The 14,715-nt window shown below is 46.8% G+C and overlaps 1 pseudogene across 1 annotated transcript; it reads left to right on the top strand.

Annotated features, from left to right (window-relative positions):
• Positions 1-284: 284 nt before the first annotated feature.
• On the top strand, positions 285-14,295 carry LOC105421486 (6,7-dimethyl-8-ribityllumazine synthase, chloroplastic-like; annotated as a pseudogene). Its single transcript, XR_016055218.1, has 4 exons — positions 285-306; positions 489-568; positions 13,086-13,163; positions 13,789-14,295. The product of XR_016055218.1 is annotated as a 6,7-dimethyl-8-ribityllumazine synthase, chloroplastic-like (transcript).
• The last annotated feature ends 420 nt before the right edge of the window (positions 14,296-14,715 follow it).

Raw genomic sequence — 14,715 nt, 5'->3', positions numbered from 1 at the left:
CATTTATGATAAAGTTGACAATAGTTCCTAAAGACAAAATTAAAATATCTAAAGTCACTCTCTGTCTTACCAGCTTTAACTTACATATTTATTATCAATTTCTTGCAAATTGATCCTAGTTGTCTTACTGATATTTTTATGCCATTTCTTAGGTCAGTGACATGTTTCTTTTCAAATTCAAATTACTGATTTTGCTTCAAGATCAAACAAATGTAATTGCTGGGTGAGTATTTTACCATGGAAATAACTAGAAACATTAAAATATTGCGATAAATTGATTGTACATGGAATTTGCTGGAGTTAATTGTCTCCATGCCCACAGTCAATACATTTGCAGATTTTATTGCTGCATGTTCAATCATCCTACTAATTGAGAGAAGGCTTTGATGATAATGACGATGATGGTGTTCAATCATCCTACTGCCTATTGTAGTTGTGGAATAAACTTGGCTTGGTTCATATCTATCTACATGTTGTATGGGTGCCAGGCAGCTTTGAAATTCCTTATGTTGCTCAGAAACTTGGAAAATCAGGAAATTATCATGCAATTCTCTGCATTGGCACCGTGGTATGTATGTAGGTATCTAGGTGTGCGTGTGTGTGGGTCTTATGTGCATGTACATAGTCTATAACTCTCGAAGTTGAGCCTCATTATAAACAAGATTCTTTTATAGTGCGTATATTAATCTTAGTGAATATTGTATCATGCTTACTTCTAATGGATGCACTTTATATTTTAAGCTATCAATGTATATTTGATTCGGAACTCAAAGTCCCCGACTAGAATATGCTAGTAACATGCTCTAACATTTTCTTTTGAAAGTCTCAAGGAGAATGGATCTAGGTGTGGCCAATAGTTACACGATGTGCACCATAGATGCTAGATTCTTCTTCACAATGCCATCTCCTTCCCAATCATAAAGATTAGAAAAGTTCAATAACAGATTCGTATTCAAAATTTGCATCATTTCGCTTCTCCCCCTCCTATCATGAATTGGATTTCGATGGACATGTGCACATCTACGTATATATGCATGTGAAATTGTATGCTTGTGTGCTTGAGCTTAGAGTACCTTTGTCTTGAGCAACCTTTGCTTGGTATGTCCCCTTAATTCCTTGAGTTAAGGGTGGATGTGGAAGTCACAAAACAAATGGGTTTAGAGGATAGGAAGCGTGGACCTAATGCCAAATATGTTACTTTTGGTAGAAGAAATGGCGATGGATTTGTCTTGTGTCCTGGTAGAGAACATTTTGATAAGGATTTGAAATGCTCTGAATATAAGGATGATTATGAAGAACTTTTTGTGGAGGCGGCTGATTTAGCAAAGAACATGAAGAAATTGGGGACCTTGGTTATTTTTATGGGAAAGGATGGCCTCTATGTGGTGGGTGACCAGTGGATTTGGTGGGTATGACAGAATTGTTATTAGTATTTCTTATTATTGCTTATGTTTTACTGATAATAAGAGCAATTATAATAACAAAGACACAAGAGAACATAAATTTTCGAAATCATCCATATTTCTATGGTTAGTATTTGAAAGCCAAGTTTAATAGCTTTTAGTTGAAGACAACATATATGTCTGATTAGGCGAAGAATAAGGAGAATGAAATGCCTTGACAGCTTGTGCAAGAGATGAAGAGGAAATTGTCATGTCTATTAAGGGTCAGGCCAGAGGTAAGCTCAGTGATCAAGTGGTGGGACAACTGGTAGGGATCTGGGCATCACATTAGGCTGAACTGGGCATGAGGAAATCTCAGTCAATCTTATTAGAGTATCTTTAATTATTTTGGAATTTCCTTCTTTTTTCTTTTTTTTTTATTGAATGCAGAAATTTTTACTATTCATCTCATCCTAATCATAGCTTTATGATCCCCTCATTCTAGTATGTCTAAATAAGTTGTTGAGTGATAGGTCAATGAATAATGAGTAATCCTTCATTCTGATGATGCCAGTGGGGTCCTGGTTTCCCTTAGGCAAGAAGGCAGAAACCCTCTCTTGAACAACCGTGGAGGTTCGGCGTGTGGCGCGCACGTACCATCCTACTTGCGGATAGGTGCCAACGGTGAGAGAGATTTTGCGACTAGAGCACAAATGCTCTTTACACCGCTTGGGGGGGTCGGGGACACGTCCAGGTGGATAGCCCTCTTAGAGCAATTACGCAACCCTCTGGCTGCTTGTCAGCGCGGTTTGGACGGGGGCCTCTTCAAGCTCGCAAACTCTCTCTACTCTCTCTATGCTATTGGAAAGGGATCTGAATGTCCCTCCTCCTTGGTCGCCCTCCTGAGGGGACTGGCTGGCCACTAAAGGGGGCGTGAAAAAACCCGAGGGTTGAGACCCATGGGTTTACTCATGTCCAAGGGCTTACATGCAGACATGGGCTGCTGCGCGGATGAGGTCATGCGTGGAGGTGAGAGTGAGAGGGAGAGAGAAGGGGTGGCTCAGATTAGGACAAAGGGAAGATGACCCGTGCAACAAGGGTGCTCGTGGGACCGCGCACTCAAGGGTATCCTCTCTCTCTCTCTCAAAGTTTTCTCTCTCCCTCTCTCCTCTCCCCCAAGGATTGAGAACTCACAAGGGAAAACGAACTAATGAGGCAAGCACAATCTAGCCTTGATTCTTCCTAACCTTTGGGGGTATTGGAGCTTCAAAAATGGGCCTTTCTAGAGGTGGTTTCTCCTTCCTCTTATAAATGGGTTAAGCTTGCTTATGGATTCCCCGAACAAGGGTGAACACTCAAAATCCAAGCTTAATTACAATTTAAGAAATTAGAAATAAAGCTTGAAATTAGGGGCAAATGACTAAAATGTCCTTGTGATCTTTTGTACGAATGACAAAACCGTCCCTGCATGCAGGTTGCTCCACCATGGTGAGACCTTGGAAGCTTGTTCTGCAACTTATGGTAATGGTTCAGTTGTTTCAGCAGCATATCTTCAAGGTCCTCTCAATTGTGAGCATTTTGATGCCCTTGGATCGTGATGTGATGGCCTTTTCCGTCAGGGTGAAAGTCCGATCAGATTTGTGAACTTCTTTTGCCAATGCTTCTTCGAGCTGTGTTGTTCTGGTTCCTGGCTCTGCTTGCAAGTTAGATAGAAGGCTGTCACAGTTGTTTTGCACCAAGTTTGGGCTAATTTGGTATTGATTCATGCATTTGACTAATTTGGGAGGTACAGGAAGAAGGGATTCTGGCAACCGACAGGATTTACTTCTCTAGTGACCTGGGGACTTGCATTCATCAGACCTTGGATTGAATGCAAGAGTTGTACCAGTGTGTAGCTCCTCGTGAAGTGGTTGCATTGAACTCGTCATCGCGGTGATGCAAGGTTTGGATTTCGAGCTACGCTTCACGGAATCCTAGGCTTCTTCTCCTTGAACCCTGGTTCTACCTCTGGCTCTGTGGACACCTTCTTCCTCGGAGCTCGGTGGTTCTCGATCATGCTGCAGTATATGCCGTAGGTCAACATGACGGGGTTGGTGTGATCTAGATTATATCAACTTTGGAGCTTTCTCCGGTTTCAAAGGAAGGCACCGTGGGTTGGCGAAGCTGCTGTCGAAAAGCGTTGTTGCAGTCCCCGTTTTCAAGGACTGATTTGGTGAAGCCGCTTCGCGCTAGTGTGAAACCCGCCAGTTGTAAGGCCGCATAGGTGTAGACCCCTTCGGGGAGGTCCGATTGAACCCAAATTTGGTCGTCGAGGGTTTTTTGACATTCTGAGTGCAATGGTTGTGGCTAGGTATAGCTCTGCAGCCACTACCATAGGGCTACAGGTGAAGGATCCTTCTTTGGTACGATGGCACCGCACCCAGGTCACGTGGCCCAAGGCTTTACATTTTGGCACAACATTAATCTGTGGGTGTCTGGTGTACCTGCATGACCAAGCTGTCGCCGGCTCTACCCTTATTCGCATGGGCGATGGAAGTATGTCAAAAATGACATACAACAACTTCCCCTGACAGATGTTGCGCTTCGAGAGAGGCGAGAAGTGCAACATTCGAAAAACTTTAATGTTGTAGCTCCTCTGGCGAATCCTTGCTAAGAAATGTTTATTGTCTCTCAAATATATTTTTGTTCTTGATCAGCAGCATCGACGCAATCCTTGAGGGGTAGACCTTGCAAAGCTTTTCCCTTGACTAGGGGGTGACTAAAATGGCTTCTAGTGGTCCGGTGCCTTGTTGAGGGGCATTCTCTGGGTTCTGCCAGAATCCGTTTTTTGGGAGATTGCGCTGATGGTCTGCCTTAGGCAGGCTTATGACTTTTGTATCAATGAGAACTCCTAATGTCCCAACCAGTGGGGGCCCCTTTTTTTTTAGGGCTTTATCCCATCCTGGCTGGGGAAGTCCTGGTGTTCTAGTTGGTGGGGACTTTTTTTGTGGACTTTATCCCTATCCAAACAGAAACACCAGGTTGTGGTGAGCAAGCAGGATACCTCTTCGGACCACATCCTATTGGTCCAGTTGGGGACCTCCCGAATTACCCGGACGTGATAGGATGGTGGCCTTTGAGGTGGTCTCATTTCAGGAGACTTCACCCTGAATGCTGGTGTTTGTTTTGAGAAGGAGAGAAGGGTAGGCAGGTTGCCTCTTCAGTTCACGCCCTACTAGTCTAGTTGGGGGTCTCTCGAATTACCCAGACGTGATAGGGAAGTGGCCTCTGAGGTGGTCTCATTTCAGGAGACTTCACCTTGGATGCTGGTGTTTGTTTTGGAGGAGAGGAAGTTGGCATTTTTGTCACGCACTAAGGCTCGGGATTGGATGTTGCACTGAGGCCTGAGATTTTTTTGTGTGGCACTGGGGCCTGAGATTTTTTGATTGGCACTAGAGCCTGAGATTTTTTGAGTGGCATTGGGGCCTGAGGTTTTTTTTTTTGAATGGCACAGGGGCTTGAGATTTTTTTGAGTGGCACTAGGGCCGGAGATTGAAGTTGGCTCTGGGGTCAGAGATTGAAGTTGGCTCTAGGGCCGTAAAGATTTTTTTGTGGCACTGGGGCCGGTGATTTTTTTGTGGCACTGGGGCCAGGGATTGAAGTTGATTTAAGCACCCTTGCAGGTTTTCACTTGAATCAAGTGGAAATGGTGCCAGAATAGTGGTTTTCACCAAATCCTTTTACGGAGGCATTTTTACCATTGACTTCGAGGTCACGTCCACCCTTTTGGTTTTTGCTTTTACTCATGGCGCCCTTGTTGGTTTTCGCCATGCCCAGATTTTTTCTCATAACTCTTTTACTCATGGCTTCGTCATGCTCGCCTATCATTTTTAATCATGGTGCCCTTGTGGGTTTTCACAATGCCCCGTTCCTTTTTTAGCGTCTTTACCCATAGCCTTGTTGGCTATGTCGGCCTGATGCTTTTTTTTTTTTACTCGCGATGGTTACCACCACGCTCGGCTTCTTTTTTTTTAAGAGGAGAGGGAGGCCACTAGCATAGTGAGCCTTGACAGTGGAGTCTGATTGATGTGGCTCTATTTTAGGTTGATGTAACAGCAGGTGGTCGAGGCAGAGTGAGCCCGCACAGGGTGGGGTGTTGTCCCAAAGAGGGTAGCTTTGTTGCGGCTGGGGCAAGATGTGCCCACGCAAGGCTGATGATGGTAGAGTCTGCAGGAAATGTTTTATTGACGGCACCCGCGGGGGTGAAGTGTTGATGGTACTAAACGGGGGTGAAGCATTGAGGGCATTCGCAGGGGGTGGAGTGTTGATGGTCCTCGCAGGGGGTGAAATGTTGAAGGCACCCGCGGGGGGTGCAGTGTTGAAGGCACCTACGGGGGGTTGGAGTGTTGATGGCACCTGTGGGGGGTGAAGTGTTGTAGGTACCCGTAGGGGTGGAGTATTGAGAGCACCCGCAGGGGGTGGAATGTTGATTGCACCCGCGAGGGGGTTGAAGTGTTGAAGGCACCCACGGGGGGTGGAATGTTGAAGGCACCCGGGGGGGAGGGAGGATATTGAAGGCACCCGTAGGGGTGAAGTGTTGAAGGCACCCGCGGGGGTGGGGTGTTGAATGCATCTGCTGGGTGGAATGTTGAAGGCACCTACAGGGGGTAAAGTATTGAGAGCACCCGCAGGGGGGGGGGGGAGGGGGAGGAATGTTGATGGCACCCATAGGAGGTGGAGTATTGATGGCACTTGCAGGGGGTGGAGTAATGATGGCACCCACGGGGGGTGAAGTGTTGATGGCACCCGCGGGGGGTGAAGCATTGAGGGCGCTGGCGGGGGGGTGAAGTGTTGATGGTACCTGCGGGAGGTGAAATGTTGAAGGCACTAGTGGGGGTGGAGTGTTGATGGTACCTGTGGGAGGTGAAATGTTGAAGGCACTAGTGGGGGTGGAGTGTTGATGGTACCTGCGGGAGGTGAAATGTTGAAGGCACTAGTGGGGGTGGAGTGTTGATGGTACCCACGGGGGATGAAGTGTTGAAGGCAACCAAGGGGGGTAGAATGTTGAAGGTACCCATAGGGGGTGGATGTTGAAGGCACCCGCGGGGGGTGGAATGTTGAAGGCACCCACGGAGGGGTGGAGTATTGAGAGCACCAGCGGGGGGTGGAATGTTGATGGCACCAGCGGGGGGTGAAGTGTTGAAGGCACCCGCGGGGGGTGACGTGTCTTTATGAAGACGACGCACAATTAATGAAGTGTCTGTAGTCCGACACAAGGACAGAGAACGAGTGCCACTTAGGAGGCAGAGCCTGGTGCAAGATCTATTTGAGTGATTTGTAGATGACGTTAGGTTGACAGTAAGGCGGTGCGGGATTTGACCATGATGCTTCGTGAGTAACATTGGAAGGCAAAGCGTGAGACGGTTTAAAAATGGAGGCGCCGTCGCGTTGACATGTGGCCGGATGGTTGGGCGACGTGGTGCTCGGGAAGCAGTGAGCTTTGATGAGCCTATGGCCACTATAAAAAAGGGGCTAGGAAGGAGAGCGCAAGGGTAGCTTTTCCCTATGTTCTGGCAAAGTTCCTTGCTTGATACTCCTTGGGGTGGAGGTAGCGCGGAGACTTTGTTTTCTTAGGAGAACTTAACCGGAGAGCCATGTCCACTGCAGGGGCTGGCTACTTGATGTCGGCTTCTGGGGTGCGTCTGAGCATTAAGCGTCTGGGTGAAGGCATTTGGCCGTGCAGAAGCGACGATGGATCCGTGTCAGAGGGCAGGCTTGTAACTCCAGGGCCTCTCTGTTTGTGCGAGACCCATGGCGTGAGGCCCGTAGTCGTGTGTAAGGCACGAAGAGCCTGTTGTCGTTATTGGTGGGGGCGCTTGGCTTAGGCTCAACGCGTGTATTGCCCCCACCGACTAGCGTCCGGCTCTTCATTTTCATAAGGTTGGGAGCAAGAGGAGGCGGAGCTCACGGCCTTTTTCAAGTCTTACTAGAAAAGAGTGATGCCGCCTCTTGGGGGAGGCCACCGCCGTGAGGAGGTGGTGGAGCTCCTAGAGGGATTTTCTTCAGAAAGGATGTACATTTTACATTGTCAGTACAGATTGTAACAACAAAGTTGTAATCCTTTTTGTTCATGAAATGGAATCCCCCTTTGTGCTGCATTCTCCTCCTTTGCTTTATGCCTTTGCCTGTGAGCTCGACCGTTGCTTCTCTCTTCTTCTTTTTTTTTGTTTTTTGAGGCACCGGTGTGTGGGCGTGTAGTAGTGGGGCACCGCGTAGCGCGGGTTGCTTCGTGAAGCAGTTTAACATAGGACGCGCGCTATAATTTTAGGTCATATAACTTGGACCATCGTTAAGGGATAGTACTTTTTCAAGTACCCCCCGTTAATCGGGGGCATAACTTCCTCTCCTTCGGTGTTTACTAGCAAATAAGCACCATTGGGGAAAACTTTCCTTATGACAAACGGGCCTCTTCCCATCTTGGCTCGAATTTCCCTTTTCTTTGGCCATGGGTAACGATAGCCCTCCTCACTGCCAAAACGAGTTCACTCTTCGTGAACGTCTTTATTATGGCAAATTGGTCGAAATCTCTTTGTATGCGTTTCTTATGGACCTCGAGGCTCAGCTGCACTCGCCGTCTCTTTTCATCGAGGGCATCCAGCTCGTGGCAGCGAAGAGCAGCCCGTTCTTCATCTGTCATCTTATAATGGGGGCCACCCATAGGGACGACAATTAGATTTCTAGCAGCACCACGGCCTCGCCCCCATACACTAGCAAGTAGGGAGTGGACTGCATCGGACCTCGAGTCGTGATGCGGTAGGCCCAAAGAATTTCAGAGAGCTTCTCATGCCAATTCCTCTTGGTGGTGGAGACAGACTTCCTCAAGGCACCACATAGAGTTTTGTTGAAAGCTTTGGCGAGGCCATTAGCCCTTGGGTGATACATGGTCGAGTATTTCCATGTGAAACCAAATTTGGCCACTGTGAAATTGAGGGCCATTGTTTGAAGTGATCCGGTCAGGGACACCAAATCGCTATATGATGTGGTGGCGGACAAAGTTAGCCATCACGGCGTCAGGGACCTTTTTGAGAGGGATTGCTTCGACCCACTTGGAAAAATAATCGGTCGCAGCGAATATAATCACATGCCTCAAAGAGGAGGGCAAGTCGATGGGACCTACAATGTTCATACCCCAATGAGCAAAGGGCCAGGATGCCACCATTGGGTGGAGAGGCTCTGGTGGTTGGTGGATGACATGGAAGAGGGTGGTGGCACTTAGATCCTCGATCTTGAGTTTGAGCCAGATCGTGTCTGCCGATTTCTCATTGGCTTGATTGTATCCTTGAACCGTTAAGCTAATGGGTTCGAGCTGATCTGTACTCAATCCGATCCGGGAAAGGATCCTCTTGGGCATTAGGTTCACCACGGACACTCCATCTAGCATGATGCAATTGATTGGAGAGGCATGCAGCTCGCCTGACACAAAGAGAGGGCAGTTGTGCGATCTTTCCCTGAGTTGTAAGTCATCGTCTGAGAATGTAATAGTCATGCAATTGTTGAGTATGGTGGGGTCCACCTCAACTCGCTCGCCTTTTGTCTCATAGACCTCGAGAGTGGAGAGTGCTTGAACTAATGTCATTCAGAGGTCCTCGGATAGGATGAGGGCAATGTAGATGCTCAGGAGAGCAGGAAGGTTCCTCAGATGCCCAACTACGTCGTATTTGACCTTGTTAGCTTCGGGCGGGATGGTCCCCCGATGCTCCTTTGCCTTGAGGAGCAGACGACGCTGGGGTTGCCCTTGTTTGAGGAGTTCTGATCCTCGAGGGAGCGACAGTCTCCTCAATAGGCTTAGGTGGGGGAGTTCGTTGGCATTGCATGGCTGGAGAAGGTGCAGCGGCAATGGGGCAGAACAGAGGTTGCGCAGGCGTGGATGCTTGGACAGGGATAGCACTGGCATCAGTTTGAGGCGCCGGTGAAGCATGTGGTCGTTTGAAGTGATAGCGGGATTTGCTCAGGGAGTGAGTTGACTTAGAGTAAGGGATCGGCAGTGGTCCAAGGTTTTGGGCGAAGGAGGTTTCTGATCCAACTTGAGCTTCCTTGCCGACTGTAGGTGCATCCGATCCACCTAAGTTGTTGCACATCCCAGGTGAAAGATCAACATGTGACATGCCTCGCGGTTGGGGGGGGGGGGGGGGCGTCAAACTTTCCCATTGCCTTGCCCCGGGTAGACTTGAGGAGTTGCTGGCCCTGTACCACTGTCGATCTCGATGCTTGGGGGTCTCTGGGGCGTGTCCTGGGTCGGTTGGGCTCGAGACAGCCTTGGGGCCATGGGTCGGATGGGCAAGGCACCACGCTCTATGTCCTGATAGTGAAGCAGTGGGCGGCGTTGTTGATTCGGCCCCCTTTAGGTCACGCAATGGCTCGAATGACTGGCTTGTGCGCGCATGGAGCGAGATGTGGAGCGGATGGTACTTGAAGGGAATTTCTTCGAGTGCCATGTGGTAGATGGCACGGAAGTAGTGGGCGGAGCAACGGATGTCTGTCCTTCTCCATGGCCAGCAGTCTCCTTGGACCTGCAGGTGTGTGTGAGATTCAGAGTGGTGTTTGGGGTGGCCGCGGGGTCACCCTCTAGTGGGGTTAGGGGCGGAGTACATGTGGTACCCACCCATTTAGTTGATGAGGCCCTCGGGCCTTCTGCATCCAAGTGCATTAGTTTATAGGACTTTCGATAGTCTAGAAAGTCGTGTGCCTATCGAGGGTCAGCCTTTGAGCTACCCCGAGCTGCAGAGTTAGCATGCATGGCGCGGGTGGATAGGACCAGCTAGGCCACACAAGGAACATGTGGGGGAGACAGGGCCTAATGGTCTGCTCATCCCGAGTGAGGCCGCAGGTATGGGGATGTAGAAATCCCCAACCCGGATGAAGGAGGGACAAAGGGATCCTATAGCAATAGTAGAGAAAGGAGAAAGAGAGGTTGGTACTTGAAGATGGTTTGAGCCAATGGTAGGGTGACACGTCGCCAGTTGATGCCGATGGGGTCCTGGTTTCCCTGGGGTTAGAAGGCAGAAACCCTCTCTTGAACAACCACAGGGGTCTGATGCGTAGCGCGCGTGGGCCCTCCTACTTGCGGATAGGTGCCGACGGTGAGAGAGATTTGTGACTGGTGCGCGGATGCTCTTTACACTATTTGAGGGCTTCGGGGACGGATAGCCCTCTTAGAGCAATTATGAAGCCCTCCAGCTGCTTGTCAGCGCAGTTTGGATGGGGGCCCTCTTCAAGCTCTCTCTCTACGCTATTGGAATGGGATCCGAATGTCCCTCATCCTTAGTCGCCCTCTTCAGGGGACTGGCTGGCCGCTAGAGGGGATGTGAGGAAACTCGAGGGTCAGTGGGCTTGCAAGCAGAAGCAGGCTGCCGAGCGGATGAGGTCACGTGTGGAGGTGAGAGTGAGAGGGAGAGAGAAGGGGTGGCTCGGATTAGGACACATGGAAGATGACCCGCACGACCGAGGTGCTCGAGGGACTGTGCACTCAGGGGTATCCTCTCTCTCTCACTCTCAAAGGTTTCTCTCTCCCTCTCTCCTCTCCTGCGGGGATTGAGAACTCACAAGGGACAACGAACTAATGAGGCAAGCACATTCTAGCATTGATTCTTCCTAGTCTTTGGGGGTATTGGCGCTTCACAAAGGGGCTTTTCTAGAGGTGGTTTCTCCTGCCTCTTACAAATGGGTTAAGCTTGCTTATATAAAGGATTCACCGAACAGGGGTGAATGCTCAAAAGCCAAGCTTAATTACAATTTAAGAAATTAGAAATAAATCTTGAAATTAGGCACAAATGACCAAAATGTCTCTGAGAACTTTTGCACGAATGATGAAACCGTCCCTGCATGCAGGTTGCTCCGGAAGCTAGTTCTGGAACTTGTGGTAATGGTTCAACTGTTTCAGCAGCATATCTTCAATGTCCTCTCGATTGTGAGCATTTTGATGTCCTTGAATTGTGTTGTAATGGCTTTTTCCGTCGGGCAGAAAGTTCGGCCAGATTTGTGAACTTCGTTTGCCAATGCTTCTTCGAGCTGCTTTGTTCTGGTTCCTGGCTCTACTTGCAAGTTAGAGAGGAGGTTGTCTACACCAAGTTTGGGCTGATTTGGTCTTGGTTCGTGCATTTGTCTAATTTGGGAGGTAACTGAAAAAAGAGATTCCGACAGGATTTACTTCTTTGGTGACTTGGGGACTTGCATTCATCAGACCTTGGATTGAATGCAAGAGTTGTACCAGTGTGTAGCTCCTCGCGAAGTGGTTGCATTGAACTCGTCCTTGCGGTGATCCAAGGTTTGGATGTCGAGCTGCACTTCACGGAATTCGAGGCTTCTTCTCCTTGAAACCTTGGTTCTATAGACACCTTCTTCCTCAGAGCATTGCGGTTCTCGGTCACGCCATAGTGTGTGTCGTTGGTCAAAATGACGGGGTTGGCGTGATCTAGAATATATCAACTTTGGAGCTCTCTCCGATTTTAGATGAAGGCATCGTGGGTTGGGGAAGCTGCTGTCAGAAAGTGTTGTCGTAATCCCCATTTTCGGGGACTGGTTTGGTGAATCCGCACCACGCTAGTGTGAAACCCGCTAGTTGCAAGGCCGCATGGGCGTAGACCACTTCGGGGAGATCCCATTGAACCCAAATTTGGTCCTCAGGGTTTTGCGACATTCTGAGTGTAATGGCCATGGCCTAGTACAGCTCTGCAGCCGCTAGCATAGGGCTATAGTTGAAGGGTCCTTCTTTGGTGTGATGGCACCGCACTCAGGTCACGTGGCCCCAGGCTTTACTTTTCGGCACAACATTAGTCCACGGGTATCTGGTGTACCTATAGGACCAAGGTGTCGTTGGCTCTCCTCTTATTCGCATGGGCGATGGAAGTACGCCACAAATGACATACAACAACTGATTGTTTCTGTCCATGCTCTTACTTGCGTACATAGAAAACAACTTATGTGCCATCTCCCTAACCAGTATGTGAATAACATGTCTTCTCATGCATCTGCTTCTTATGGAGCATTTTTCCAAGGCACTACATGTGCTACCTTGAATTGTCATTGTAGCTGAATTTTAGTCGAGTTATCTGTTGTCTAGTTGGATCAACTACTCTTTCTCTCTCTCTCTCTCACACACACGCATGCACCACACACACAGTGCACTTCCATTGAAACTCAAATATATTCAATGAGTCATGCAAGGAATAGGACAGAAATTCATGATATTAAGAGAAGAGGTACTTATCCCACGTGGCCAAGACCTAGATTCTCTCTCTCTTTCTTACAAGGGAATCATTATCCTCCTTAGCCATTTTAGGGACATGCTAAAAGACTTGCCATTAAATACCTAGTATCAATAATCTCAGCCACAATATCTGCGATATTTGTGTTATCTCAAAAAATTAAAAGAAAAAAAAAATGTGATCTGTGTATCAATATTGTCCGAAAGTTGGTGTTAGCAGTGCCTGTATTGCAATGGTGGCCATGGTGCTTTTGTGTTAAATCTCAATGAAATGCTGGATAACAGAAACGTAGTACTATCTCTCCTTCCTTTTTGTTTCCTGCGATTTTGGTTGGGTTCATGCACGTTATGAAAATTTCAAGCATACTAAAGTATAGAGCTTCTCCTGCCATGTTATTGTCATGATTTCCTTGTTAGTTGAGCTTAAATGAAATCATGAGCCTGATGATATTTTATGGCAGGTAAGAGGAGAGACTAACACTATGACGTTTTTGCCAATTCAGCTGCATCTGGAATACTTTCTGCTGGCTTGAATTCAGGTTTGTCTTTTTTAATTTTTTTTTTTTTTTCTTTTATAAATCACTATTCAGGTTTACCTTTGAAGAGTAGGTTTTATATAGATATTTTCTTTGCTCTAACCCGATCTATGTTACCATGTTTTATTCACTTGCGAAAAAGCAAAGTTATGCTGTATCGCCAGATAAATAGTTGTTATTCATACTGTTGTTTGTTGTTCTTTGAGGATCAGTTCCTCTTTAGTCATTTTAGCCTATATCTTGTAAAGGTGAACATTCATGGGTCTCTTTTATTTACCATTTCCACTGTACAAAGTGATCAATTGGGGAAAGTATTCTATAGCCCATTGGTGGGAAATCATAGTTTGGGTTTATGACTGTTAGATGAACGATGGACAGATGATGAGAGAGTGGGAAGAGCCATTAAGGTCATGTTCTGTTCCTGGGATTCCACTAATTCCATTGCCATCAAACATTTCATCTTATGGTCATGAGCCTAACACGTTATGGGTCTACACAGACCATATAATCTACAGTATACATTCTTTTTCCTCCATGCTGTCTGATTCTTGGGGGTTGACATGAAGCATTAGATCGGATTTTTGTTTATATGCATTTATAGGAAATAATGTGTTTGTTGTGTTTGCAGGAGTTCCATGTGTATTTGGAGTCTTGACATGTGAAAACATGGATCACGTAAAATTGTCATACATGACGATTTTAATTGATAACAGCTATAGAAAAGCATGTCTTTTTCGAATATTCAATCCTGATGCATACATGATCTTATGAGTACTGTTTCATATCATGCCATATTTCCAAAATCGTAAATTTCATTGACAACATGTGCATAACATTGAAACATAATTGCTATAATTATGTTTCACCAATGAAAAAACATTATAACAGAGAATATGAAAAGTGCAACATGGTTCAGTGGCCTATGAAAAGACTGTATTCCATTGTGCTCATCTTTTTCAAATGAAATGATCAGATGAGATGGGGAGATGTTGGACCCACTTTTGGGGTTCATGTCCTGTTAGGATGGGTTCAATTCTCTCTGTATCAGCATCCATCTTTTTGTTGGACATTGATGATCCAAATGGACTCTGGTTTCTCTAGAGAATATAATGGCAATATATCTTTCATTTTATCATTTGTAATAGAGAGAGAACTAGTTAGGAGAGAAGCCATTGATTAATAATTGGCAATGTTGGGAAGGCTTTGAATCGAGCAGGGGGTAAATCTGGGAACAAAGGTGCTGAGGCTACTTTGATTGCGGTAGATGGATTTTTTTTTTTCTTTTCAATTGAATTCATTCCCGCTAGATTTATATGTTGGTTTGAATCATTAGAACATGGACGAAAACTGGATTTGGCTTAGTTGTTCTTTCTGCTTTATAAGTATGTACCTACGCTTTGGAAGCTTATTTTATCACCGTGTTCATATGCCCTTGCTTGATACCTTCACTACCTACCTTTCATCTAGGTTTAGAGCTTGAAGATGCATATTTTATCTATTGTAGTGCGATATTTATGATTGGGTATTAAGTAGTTGAGTCTACTGATTAAGAGGA

Source organism: Amborella trichopoda, chromosome 5 (genome assembly GCF_054954075.1).
Source record: "Amborella trichopoda isolate Santa Cruz 75 chromosome 5, AtrichopodaSantaCruz75HAP2 v2.0, whole genome shotgun sequence".
Taxonomy (NCBI): Eukaryota; Viridiplantae; Streptophyta; class Magnoliopsida; order Amborellales; family Amborellaceae; genus Amborella; species Amborella trichopoda.
Note: the sequence above shows the minus strand (reverse complement) of the source record. Positions and strands in the feature narration are given on the sequence as shown.